The 13818-nt window shown below is 34.3% G+C and overlaps 1 long non-coding RNA gene across 1 annotated transcript; it reads right to left on the bottom strand.

The window, feature by feature from the left end:
- Window positions 1-7073: 7073 nt before the first annotated feature.
- On the bottom strand, window positions 7074-10483 carry LOC135194627 (uncharacterized). Its single transcript, XR_010309863.1, has 2 exons — window positions 10151-10483; window positions 7074-7143 (listed from the first exon to the last, which is right to left on the bottom strand). It is a non-coding gene; the product is annotated as an uncharacterized LOC135194627 (long non-coding RNA).
- Window positions 10484-13818: the final 3335 nt, after the last annotated feature.

Here is a 13818-nt window from a genome sequence, read left to right as displayed (position 1 = left end):
GGCCGAGCTGTGGGGGATCTCTGTCAAGGTAGTCAATTCAATAATTGATGTAATCGCACCCTACCTTGTCACTATATTTAATAAATGTGTCCTTAGTGGCGTGTTTCCTGACCTCATGAAACATAGTAGAGTATTACCAATATTTAAGTCAGGTAGTACATCAGACCCCAACAACTATAGGCCCATCTCTGTACTACCAACTCTTAGCAAGATCTTTGAAAAGTTATTACTAAATCAAATGCTAGTACATTTTAACAATAACAAGTTGCTACACAAGAAACAATTTGGATTTACAAGGGGTCGCTCGACAACTGACGCTGGTGTTGAGCTCGTTAAAAATATTTACAGGGCCTGGGAGGAGTCACAGGATGCCTTAGGGATATTTTGTGATTTATCTAAGGCCTTTGATTGCGTGCAACACGAAACTTTGGTCAGGAAGCTACGTCATTATGGAATTAGGGACACTGCACTCAGTCTTCTGATTTCGTATCTGAGCAATCGGATTCAGAGGGTTGATGTAAATGGAAAGAGATCTCCCGGGTCTCCAGTTACTGTGGGGGTCCCTCAAGGATCAATTCTTGGACCATTTCTCTTCCTTGTTTATATAAATGACCTGCCACATCTCCTAGGTGATAAACTCGAGATAGTATTGTTTGCTGATGATACTTCTTTAATTTTTAAAATAAAAAGACGTCTTTCAATATATGACGATGTGAACAATACTCTCTCTGAAATAGTAAATTGGTTTAGTTTTAATAATTTAATGTTAAATAGTAAAAAGACTAAATGTATTAAATTCACTACTCCCAATGTAAGATGTGTCAAAACGAGTGTACGCTTAAACGGGGAAGCATTAGATGTTTTAGAATCAACAGAGTTCCTTGGTATGACAATAGACTCTAAGCTCCAATGGGGCCCCTATATAAATAAATTGGCGAATAGACTCAGCTCTGCAGCCTATGCGGAAAAAAAAATTAGACTTTTGACTGATGTGGATACGGCTCGCCTTGTGTACTTCAGTTATTTCCACAGTATATTGTCGTATGGCATCCTACTCTGGGGTAATGCAGCTGACATTAATACTATTTTTGTACTGCAAAAGAGGGCTATTCGTGCAATTTATAACCTGGGCCCAAAAGATTCGTTAAGAGATAAATTTAAAGAAATTAAAATAATGACTGTCGCTTCTCAATTTGTTTTTGATAATGTTATGTATGTACGCAAAAACATAAACGATTTTCCCAGAAATTGTGATGTACATTCTATTAACACTAGGAACAAGAATAAACTTGTTACTCCAAGTACCCGATTACACAGGGTTAGTAACTCTTTTTTGGGGCAATGTATACGTTTTTACAACAGAATCCCAGAAAACGTTCAAAATTATTCAATTATAAAATTCAAAAGAATCGTTAAAGAGCGTTTGTGTGCTAAAGGATATTACAACACTAATGACTATTTAGTTGACTGCACACCTTGGGAATGAAATGATCGCCTCCAGGCTGCTTCAAATAACTAAAACATAATTATCATTGTACATGTAAAATGGGTAATAAAAAAAAAAAAAATACAATCAATAAGCAAGGGTAAACACTTCTATATTGAATAAAGATTTTTGACTTTTGACTTTGATTTATATTGAAAACGCATTTAAAATATAAACCTGGTTTTATTTGACTCCTCTATAGTCGATTGAACTTGTAATCTCTGACGCTTTAAAAGAACACGGGTAACACAAAATCAACGTTATATGGATCCTAACTAACTAGACGAAATCACGAGCCAAACCGATATTTAAATATAAGAAATTTAAACGAAAAATTATATTTTAACTAACAACAATAATTACAATAGTAATAGTCTTAAAATAATTTACACACAATCTAAACAATCTAAAACAACAAGCAAACAGACAAGCCAGTGATATACAGCCAAATCAATATGCCGAAAGGCAGCGTAACCGCGTACAAGCGGGCAAGTACAGCTAACTAAATAGCGTAGCAAAGGCAGTCAAGCCTGAGGGGTAAACCGACAGTTTTGTCGGGAGCTAGAGCCCTTGCTTGAGTCGATCCTCGGAATCGACTGCAGACTAGCCAGTGAACACGGTATTTATACCCTAGCCCCTACTCCCAACAACTCTGTCCGTGGCGCGAAACGCCAGCAGCGTGTTTACCAAAATGTAAATACAAAGCAATTAAATCTGCTAGCAAGGTAAAAGTCACAAAATATTCCAACATGAATTATCGTTAATCAAGAACAGACAATTTGAAGTTATTTCTAGGTGACACGAATTAAACAATCGTTTATAATGTTTCATAACGCTATTAACAATTACCGAAATCGGAACTAGTCGTCATAAGTCAATCGCAGATAGCTAGTAAATCATACCAGATATAGTTAGGAATTGTCTTAAAAGATTTGCATTAAAAATCTAGCTAATTGTAATTATCATCGAGTAAACAACAAATCAATCAAGGTGGGTACTTTTATCATTACGTTGATGTGACGACTGACTCCGACATACACATGTTCCTTGTCTTAGACCTAAACGATGTCCTGAATATAACTATTATAAAGCTGATTACACTTCAATTGTTAACGAATTAAAACACATAGATTGGTTTAAAGAATTTTCTACTTGTAACGATGTTAATGCCATGGTCAAGATTTTCTATACTTCTCTGTTCAACATAATTACAAAATTTGTACCTATGCGTAAACTACGCGATGCTAGATTTCCCATATGGTTTAAACAAAATTTAATTATATTAATTGCTGAAAAGGAGAGAATTCGTGAACGATTTAATAAATACGGAAATCCAAGAGACAATTTAGAATTTAAGATACTTCGCACACGTTGTCATAAACTTTTAAACAGATGCTACGTTAAATATAAAAACCAAACTCAAGCCAATATCTCAAAGAATCCTAAAGCGTTTTGGAATTTCTTTAAAAACAAAAGAAGCGATGAATCTTCTTTACCTACGTCAATGGCTTTAGACAACATTACGGCTAATTCAGGTGTTAAAATTGCTAATTTATTTGCTAACCACTTTTCCTCAGTTTTTACAAACAATAGCCATAATACAATTAGAAATTTTAATCTAAACATCCCACACATTGGTAAAGTAAGGTTTCATGAAAATGCGGTTTTGAAGCAATTAAAATCTTTAGATAAACAGAAAAGTTCCGGCCCAGATAACATTCCTCCTATTTTCATTAAGCGATGTGCTTCGGCAATCGCTTTTCCATTAACGTTAATTTTTAATCAGTCTATAAATGAGGGTATTTTTCCTGATGAATGGAAAAAAGCACGAATTGTTCCCGTTTACAAAAAAGGCGATCGAATGGATATAAAAAACTATCGACCCATATCAATTCTTTCTTGTTTTTCTAAGTTATTTGAAAAATTAGTATATCCCATAATATCTAACCATGTTGGCCGTTTTCTTACAAGTGCCCAGCACGGTTTCAGGAAAGGTCTCTCTGTCGAAACCAATTTATCAGTATTTATTTCAGACCTGTCACGTGCTATTGATATGGGACAAGAAATCGATGCAATTTATACTGATTTTAGCAGTGCATTTGATAAATTCGACCATGTCTTATTGCTAAACAAACTAAAGCACTATATATATATAGATATATAGAGGGATCTTTATTAAAATGGTTTAAATCTTATCTAGACATGCGATCCCAATGTGTTGCTGTCAATGGTTTTGAATCAAATACGTACTACGCAAAATCTAGGGTACCACAAGGATCACACCTCGGGCCACTATTGTTTCTTGTGTTCATAAATGACATCACTAATGAAATATTGCATTGTAAAAGCTCATTTTTTGCTGACGATTTAAAAATTTATAGAGCTATTAATGACAACAGAGATGCCCTACTGGCTCAAGAAGATCTAAACAGGATATCTACCTGGTGTAATGAAAATAATATGACTCTTAATGTTAACAAATGCTTTTTCATAAAATATACTAGAAAGAAAAAACCACTTGTTTCTAGTTACTCTATTTGTAATAAAATATTGCAAGAGGTTACTGAAATAAGGGATTTAGGAGTCATTATTGATAAAAAGTTAACTTTCACATCTCATATCACCAAAATAGTTACGAAAGCAGCTCGTACTCTCGGGTTCATTAGGCGCAATACTAAAGGTTTCTCTCAAGGTATAAAAATTATATTATATAATGCATTAGTACGCAGTTATCTGGAATTTGCTTGTGTTATTTGGAATCCCACTTTTAATGTCCACGCTCAACGAGTTGAAAGTATACAGTGTGCTTTCACGAGAAGTCTCGCTTTTTCAGCCAGTGGCATCTCCCATAGGCAGCCATATAATCAGCGATTAACATGGTGTAAGATGATATCTCTGAGGGACAGACGAACAGTCCTCGAATTGTGTTTCTTATAGAAAATTCTACATAACAGTGTTAAATGTACTAACTTAGTTGAGCGTATATCTTTTTTGGTTCCTAGTAAATATCCAAGAAACAAAATTCGTAATATATTTCATATTTCGAAAACAAGAACACAAATGGGAAATCAAGCACCTATCGCAAGGTTATGCATAAGTTACAACACCATTAAAAAAAATATACCTGGCATTGACATATTTAGTGATTCCTTGAATGCTTTTAAAAGAAAACTTTTCAATCATTTTATTTAAATAGTTTTAGCTTGTTAAACTTCTATTTAGGTATTTTCTATTAGGTTTTAATTTTTCTAATTTTATATTCAATAAATTTAATATATATGTATAATTGTTCCGTGTCGAGTTGTTTGTGAAAGTCATGTACGCTAGTTATTGATGTATATATTAAGAACATGATTGTCTACTTCTGAAATTATGTAAGTGTGTTAAATATATATATTGTTAGCGTGCTTAAATAAATAAAATAAAATTATATACTAAATTAGAGCTATTAGACACATTATTAACTAATGAAACTAGTTTATATTGATTTATATTAATTTTGTCTAATTCTGCCGTAAATTCTCTAATAGTGTGTTCCGCCAAAACAATTGATTTCTGCTGCGTATTTTTAATAGTACAAATAACATTCTGTATAGAGTTAATTTCTTGTTCTATTTTTTCTGCATCATCATTATCTAAATTTCCAGTTATTGTTTTAACTATTGAACCAAGCCCGTATAGTTTAACTGGTCTTTATAAGTATTGTGCAAATCTTCGGATACTGTATTTACTTCTAATTATTTGGTAATAAGAAAAAGTGAAAGTAACTTTAGTGACGAAGAATGGAGTACTGTAGTATTATATACACAAACAAGGCTGAAAGAATCTATCTGCTTAAATACTTGCCCTTCTTTCAGAAGTACAATGCCATTTGTATTATTTATGGGATCTATAACTACGTCAACCTTTGCATAGAGCACGAGGGCTCCTGTGATGAAGCTCCTGTGATATATGAGGTATTCTAAGGAGTTTGTAATGCACTCTGATTGATTTTGAGTTGGGATGAGTTCCTATTATCTCTGCTACATTATTAGGATGAAGGTGAATGATTTTATACGGACCTTTGAATACTGGCTTTGTTTTGTTATTTCTCGCGGATTTGGTTACCTGCTTATAAGCCGTTTCACCGACCTTAAATGTCAACTCTTCTGCAGTCTGGTTACGTTTCACTATTACTTGCTTCCTATTCTTAGACGCATGAGCTGCAATACACTCTTGTACAGCTTCTGCGTTTCTTCGGTGTTTAAGAACATAGTCTTGGTAAAATTGTTTAGTATAATGAAGCTCTAGAGGGTTTCTAGATGTAGTATGTCCAAAAAGTAATTCATGTGGAGTATATTTTTTTTTTGGGGCGGTAGGTGCATAATTAAGTAGACGTGTTTTCTTTTGCTCTCTGCAAATATTTAATAAATCAATAATTAACACCATTCATCATACCTGTCAGCTGTGACTTCTTTATCTAATCCAAGTATAAAAACACATATTAAACAACAGACAACTAAAGTTCAATTAACTCCCGCAATCACTTTTGTCTTAACCGAAGATCAGATTAATAATGGACTCTATTAAACACTCGATTGCATAACTTACAGAACATTTCAACTTTAAAATGGCTGAATTCCAACAAAATTTGAATTCTAATATGCCAGCCGCCAGTCCGACTTCCAACATAATCTCCCAGTTTAATGCTTTCCGGAGTTTTGTCTTAACTGCTCTGGAAGGACTTCAGCTGCAAGTCGAGCTCCTTTCCAAAAAGTGTGACCAAATTGAAATGAGAAGTAGACGGAAAATGCTCCTGGTGTATTGGGTTCCGGAAGCCAACAAAGAAAATTTATCGGCTACTGTCAGTCAGCTGCTGTCTAAACATCTCAAGTTGCCAGAGTTATCAGTGGATTCTATCAGTCGCTGTCATCGTTTGGGTTCTTCGGTTACTGAGAAACCAAGGGTCATCCTTATTAAGTTCCAAGATCCAATGATGTGTAACAAAGTGTGGTATGCGAAAACCAGTCTGAAAAACACTGGGGTTACACTGTCTGAGTTCCTAACAAAAGAACGTCATGACGTCTTCGTGGCTGCCAGACAGCGTCTTGGTATCAACAAATGTTGGACTAGAGATGGCAACATAGTTATTATTGGTCCAGATGGTAAGCGTCACCAAATTACGTCTATGGCGGAGCTGAATACGTATTCCACTGCTACGGTGCCTCAACAAGTTTCAGCTAGGACTGCAACCTCATCCAACATCAATACCCAAGAGAACAAGAATTCGCAGGGAGTCCGACCGAAAAGGAACTTAAAGAAGTAACTATTTCTTATATTTTTCTATTTATTACAACTGGTGTTTCATTAAAAACTGTGTCTTGTTTCTAATAGTATCTAAAACGGGATATTTACCATGTTTTTTATTTTTATTTGGTGGAGCTCGATATTTCGACATTATCTACGAATGTCTTGTTCACGAGATAATAAAAATAACCATGTTAATTTAAAATCTTATGTGTCTTGTTTGTTGTCTCTCATACGGGTCCTTCAGGTAATCAATGTTTTTCAGTACATTAATAACTGTTTGTGTTTTTTTTTTTTCTTCTCTTTGTAGGTAGCTATTTATAACTCTTTATTTAGGTACACTGTTATTCACTTGTAATATTATAGTTTACCTACTATTTGCTAATATTATTTAAATAATATAACATATAACATAATCAGCCTGTAAATTTCCCACTGCTGGGCTAAGGCCTCCTCTCCCGTTGAGGAGAAGGTATGGAGCATATTCCACCACGCTGCTCCAATGCGGGTTGATGGAATACACATGTGGCAGAATTTCGTTGAAATTAGACACATGCAGGTTTCCTCACGATGTTTTCCTTCACCGCCGAGCACGAGATGAATTATAAACACAAATTAAGCACATGAAAATTCAGTGGTGCCTGCCTGGGTTTGAACCCGAAATCATCGGTTAAGATGCACGCGTACTAACCACTGGGCCATCTCGGCCATTTAAATAATATGTAAACGTCAAATGTGTGTACAAGACACTGTCAATGTGAGTGATAGCTGTCAATTAAATTGATGTTACATTCCGCTGCTGACGATTCGTTTCACGTGTTTTTTGTTTTCCTAACTTCATGTTGTGTTTTTAAAAAAATAGTATTCTGGATACTGTTTATATCTAAGCGATAACTTACAGCAGTAACAGCTGATAGATTGATTGAATGCTATAAATTTAATAATTATTTTGTTGTTACTAGATACTATTAGATATTATTTATATTATTATTATTATCATTTATATATATATATATATTATATTTATTTGTATATTTTGTATTTATTAGCTATTATTTTTATTTTATTATTATTGATATTTATTATTTACTTACAATATGAGTGACTCTGATGATTATATTTGTTCTGACGATGACTTTATATCTGCCTCATCAAGCGATAGCTTTCATAGTATACCTTTGTTATTACATACTCATTTGGATTCTACTTTTCATACGGTTCCTAAAAATTTTAACGTTGTCCATCTCAACGCACAAAGCATTCCCGCGCATTATACGGATTTGTTAACATCACTTGATCTTAAAAATTTGCATGCTCGTGCTCAACGCCTTCGTAATATTGTGAATAGCTCTAATTTAAATATACTTCCTTCTAATTCTACTCACTTTTTCCAAAACTGCTCTCCTTCTTTATTAGATTTAATAATTGTTTCCTCATCTGATCATGCTATGCTGTATGGCCAATACCCCGCTGAAGGGTTTTCATACCATAACCTTTTGTATCTGTCATATAAAGTCCGTCCGCCTAAATCAAAACCTACCATTGTCATGAGACGAAGCTTCAAGAACTTTGACAATAATAAATTTTTGCGTGACCTTGATCGGATTGATTGAGATGCTGTATTCAATGCTCCATCTATGGATGATAAACTTGAATTATTTAACTCTCTCCTCTCAGATCTTTTTGATATTCATGCTCCATTAAGACCGATTAAGTTAAAGCACCTTCCAGCACCATGGTTAACACCAGATATCAAAGTTATCATGGCAAGACGTAATGCTGCTAAGTCGAGATATAAACGGAGACCGACAGACAACAATCTCCTGAAATATAAACGGCTGCGTAATCATTGCAGCAAAGTCTGTAGGGACGCTCAACGAAATTATATACACAATTCTGTTAGCATCAAGAACACCGGCAAGGTGTGGCGTTTTTTGTTTGCGATGGGTATTGGCCGTCAGTCACTAGATGTAAGAAATGTTGACGCTGAAGCGCTGAATAAGCACTTCACGGCTACCATGGACAATGCGAATAAATGTCACACCTTGAATTCCATAACCACACGTCCTAAGCCTAATTTTTCTCCTTTCTCTTTTACTCTAGTGACTTCTGAGGATATCAGGAAGAGTATTCTTGGTATTCAATCAGACGCCGCTGGATGTGACGGTATCAGTCGCAAAATGATACTCCTGTCTTTAGATATCATTCTTCCTGTTCTATGCCACCTATATAATTTCTCTTTAAATTCAGGTATTTTTCCCTATAGTTGGCAAATAGCTCATATCCTACCCATTCCCAAAATCTCTAATCCTACTTTGTTAGCTCACTACCGTCCTATATCTATCCTTCCTTTCCTTTCTAAGGTTCTCGAACGCATTGTCCATGGACAGCTTTCCAACTTTCTCTCACTAAACAATATTTTAAGCCCATTTCAATCGGGATTTCGCCCGGGGCATAGCACCACAACAGCTTTGATCAAAGTCTGTGATGACATTCGCTTTGGGATTGATAAGAAAGAAATTACTATTATAGCTCTTCTTGATTTTTCCAATGCCTTCAATACCGTTGACCATGACATTCTCTTAGCTATTCTTGTTTCTTCAAATTTCTCTTCCAGTGCTGTTTCTTGGTTTCAGTCTTATCTTTCAAATCGTCAACAGCGTGTTATTGTTGACGGTAAGTTTTCCTCCTGTTGCTATCTCAAAGCGGGTGTCCCACAAGGTGGTGTTCTGACCCCTCTCCTTCTCTCAATCTTTATAAATTCTGTCACTAAACATCTTTCTGTTTCTTTTCACCTCTATGCTGATGATTTGCAGGTTTATTTAACAACTCCTGTCGAGAACATCGCTAATGCTATCGATCTTATGAATAATAACCTTAAATCGATTAGTGAGTGGAGCAAGTCATATGGATTATTGTTAAATGCCAGTAAATCACAGTTAGCTATAGTTGGCAATCCAAAACAGCTTGCGAAACTTAATCAAGTTAATGTTCCTCCCGTAGTGTTTGACGGTACAACTTTGATCAACAATAACATTGTTACTAACTTAGGTCTTATAATAGATGATAAATTTTCTTGGGCAGCGCAAGTGTCAAATCTAAGTCGGAAAATGTTTGCAGTTTTGGGCTCGTTAAGAAGGTGGAAGAAGTTGTTGCCAATCAAAACTAAAATTTCTCTTTCGAATGCACTTCTTCTTCCCATCCTAGACTACGCAGATGTATGCTACTTAGGTCTATCCGAGGAGCTACTTGACAAGCTTGAAAGGTTGAAAAAACATGTGCATACGGTTCATTTTTGGATTGAAAAAGTTCGACCACATCTCCGAATATCGTACCCGACTTGGATGGCTTACAGTCAGACAAAAACGTAATTTGCACTCCCTTTCTCTCCTTTACACTATTATTTTCTTTCCCCAAACTCCAACTTACCTCAAAGAACGCTTTTCCTTTCTTGGCTCTAATTCTTCTCTTCATCTCAATCTTCGTTCTCTATCGGACAACAAACTACAGCTGCCTCTTAGCCACTCACACTGTTATAATGATTTCTTTACTGTCAAATCGATTAAATTATGGAATGCGCTCCCACATGACATCAGGATGTCACAGTCCTTAAATATATTTAAAAGTCGAGTCAAACATCATTATATGTCTTCGTAACTACTCCTTTTTTATATGTATGTATGTAGGTAGGTATATATGTATATATGTATTTATGTAGATATACATGTATGTGTATATATGTATTTATATATATATATATATATATATATATATATATATATGTATGTATGTACAGGTATTTGCATGTATGTTTATTTTACGTTTTCTCTATATGTCATTTTATTAGATTATTAAATCAAGTATCCATTGTATATATATGCATCATAATATAATATGCACTACCCTCTTTACACAATATGTTGTCCTCATCTGTTGGGTTGCCTGTAAGAGATCGCTTTTAGTGATAAGGCCGCCCTTGCCTTCAACTTTCTGTAATTAACCATTTTATATGTACTGTTATTTTATATGATATTGAGTGCAATAAAGTTTTTATTATTATTATTATTATTATTATTATTATTATATTCAGTTGCAGAATGAATAGAGTTATGATATATGATAACAGAAAATTTCATTATTAATTGTATAGGGTCGTCTTTATTTGTCATTCTTTGGATCCTAATTAGTTCGCCTATAGTCGAATGAAAACATTCTATAGGCGAATTTGAATTTGGATTATATGGGGTTGTCAAATGAATGTTAATGTCATATAAAGCACACATTTCTTTTATAACTTCATTGTCAAATTTACTGTCAGAGTCCGTTGTAATTTTAAGCGGGGTTTCCAACACTGAAAAAACGTCGAATAAGGCTTCCGCTGTGTGTATGCTACTCGTTGCACACAGAGACATTCATACTATGTTTATAGATTATCAAAAAGCATTTGATTCAGTCCCCCACAGTTAGTTAATATATGTTTTAAAACTGTATAAAATAAACCCAACACTAATATCCTTTCTTCAAAATTCTATGCAACACTGGCAAACTGTACTGAGAATAAAACAATTGTTCATGAAATCTCTAACTTCTGAACCGATCCGCATCCAACGCGGAATTTTTCAAGGAGACGCTCTGACCCCTTGTGGTTTTGCTTGGCCCTCAATCTTCTTTCACAATTACTGAATGAAACCAATACAGGATTCACACTTTACAGTAATAGCACCCATTGGATGACATAAAACTTTATTCAACCGAAAAAAACACCTTGTTTAGATTAGCAAAAATTACTGAACAGTTTTCTTAAGATATTCATATGAAATTTGGAGTCGATAAGTGCAAAATTCTGTCAATTTTGAAAGGAAAATTTAGTAATAACAGCTACCACCTAACCTAACTTACCTTGAAACTGGTGAACAAATTGAGCCAATGAATGAACAAGATACTTACAAATATCTTGGTTTTAAACAATCTAGGCAAATTTTACAAACGACGACAAAACAAGAACTACTTAAAAAAAATCTCTCATCGTCTAAATCTCGTATTAAAGACACATCTCAACTCTAAAAACACAATAAAAGCTATTAACACATATGCAATACCATTACTGACTTACTCTTTTGAAATAATACAATGGACAAAAAACGATTTAAAAAAACTGCAGCGCACAATAAACACGCATTTAACCAAAAATAGGAAACATCATCCGAAATCTTGTATCCAGAGGCTCACACTACCTCACCAAGATGGACTAATAGACATACAAAATTTACACAATAAGTAGATCCTTTCACTCAGAGCATATTTCCATGACAAATCCGAACAAGCCTGGGCCGTCTTTTTTCATTGATTTTACGAAATTTTTGATAAACCCTAGTTTAATAAAGTAAAGGCGGCAAAAGTACTTTTTTTGTCTCTATTAAGGGGTAATTTTTAAATTTTTTTTGACCTGGATCATAAGAATGTCTCAGTCGCCAAAAAAAGCTTTGTCATCCGTTAGACAAAAATAACAGTCACTCGCATGATCCTTAGGTTTTCGCCAAATCATAGGTTGACCAAAAGACATCTATGTTGGTTTCCCATTGAACCAGTTCGTCAAATTCTTGTGGCATGAGTAACAACAAATATGTGGTAACCAATATTTGTCTTGGTTGTGAATGTCTATTCCAAAATATGCACAGTAACACTTCGTAATCAAAGGCGTTATACATACGTTTTTTTTTACTCTTTGGAGAATATAAACCGCAAATAAAACAGAATAAATCCGGAGAAATAACAAAAAAGCGAGGCATGGTGAAAGAAATAAATGTATACTGACACTACAAAATATTATGTTGATCGTATATAAGAAAAATTTAGAACTACCCTTCTAAATTGATAAAAAAAAGTGATTTAAAAAGAAATTGAGAAATCTCCGATTCTATACGCGATTGAAATAAATTATTATTTTTCTGATATTAGATGCCTGATTATCTATAAAATAACCTATGAATTTATGAATTGTAATACAGCCTCTGAAACTATTCAGCACATAACGGGGGCTTGCAAATCTCTCGCACAAACCGATTATAAGTATAGACATGATCAAGTGGCCGCAATCATACACTAACATTTAGCATTCAAATACAAACTTATAACAGAAATTAATCCATATTACAAATATAAACCACAAAGTGTATTAGACAACAGAAGCCATAAAATCTACTGGGATAGAACAATAATAACTGACAAAACCATCCATTATAATAGGCCAGATATCACCGTTCACGATAAAACCAATAGAGTTGTTTATCTGATAGATATCGCTGTTCCTAATTCACATAACATACAAACCACAATATCTGAAAAATTAAGTAAATATCAAAATCTTGCCATAGAAATTAAAACTCATTGGAAAGCACAAATAGTACACATAGTCCCAATAGTCCTTTCATCAAAAGGAATCGTACCAAAATCCCTGACAAAAAGTCTGAACACCTTACAAATGTCAACATATGTACTCCACATGCTCCAGAAAGCCATAATTAACACCTGCCGTATTACCCGAAAGTTTATATCATCTTCAACTTCATCGTCCAATTTCTTAATACCCCGTTTCTTAATGGCCCGCGTTTTAGGTTTTACCCCCTCGAAAGAGGAGAAACATTAAGTGTTAAAAATAAAAATAATAATAATAAGAAAGCTTTCTTTATTCCATGCAAAAAATATGATACAATAATAACATAATTAAAATTTTTTTTTTTCTTTATTTAAGAGCTTTGTCGCTAACGCGACTATGTCGCCCTGTTATTAAACATTTATATTCAGCTTCTTTGTACACTTTCAATCAATTTGTACAATTTCTTTGCCGAGACAGAATCAGGTATGGACAAAATACTGTTACATTCTCCAACGTTACAAAAAAAAAGCTTATCACAAAAGATTTGGCGTCTTATAGTTTCGTTCTTGACACACTCCATCAAAACATGATAGGCATTCTCCACAACTCCACAAACCGAACAATAAGGATGCGGAACCACTCCCATCAGATGCGCAAATTTTCCAAATGG

Source organism: Vanessa tameamea, chromosome W (genome assembly GCF_037043105.1).
Source record: "Vanessa tameamea isolate UH-Manoa-2023 chromosome W, ilVanTame1 primary haplotype, whole genome shotgun sequence".
Taxonomy (NCBI): Eukaryota; Metazoa; Arthropoda; class Insecta; order Lepidoptera; family Nymphalidae; genus Vanessa; species Vanessa tameamea.
The sequence above is the reverse complement of the archived record's forward strand: the minus strand, read 5'-3'. Positions and strand labels throughout refer to the sequence as shown.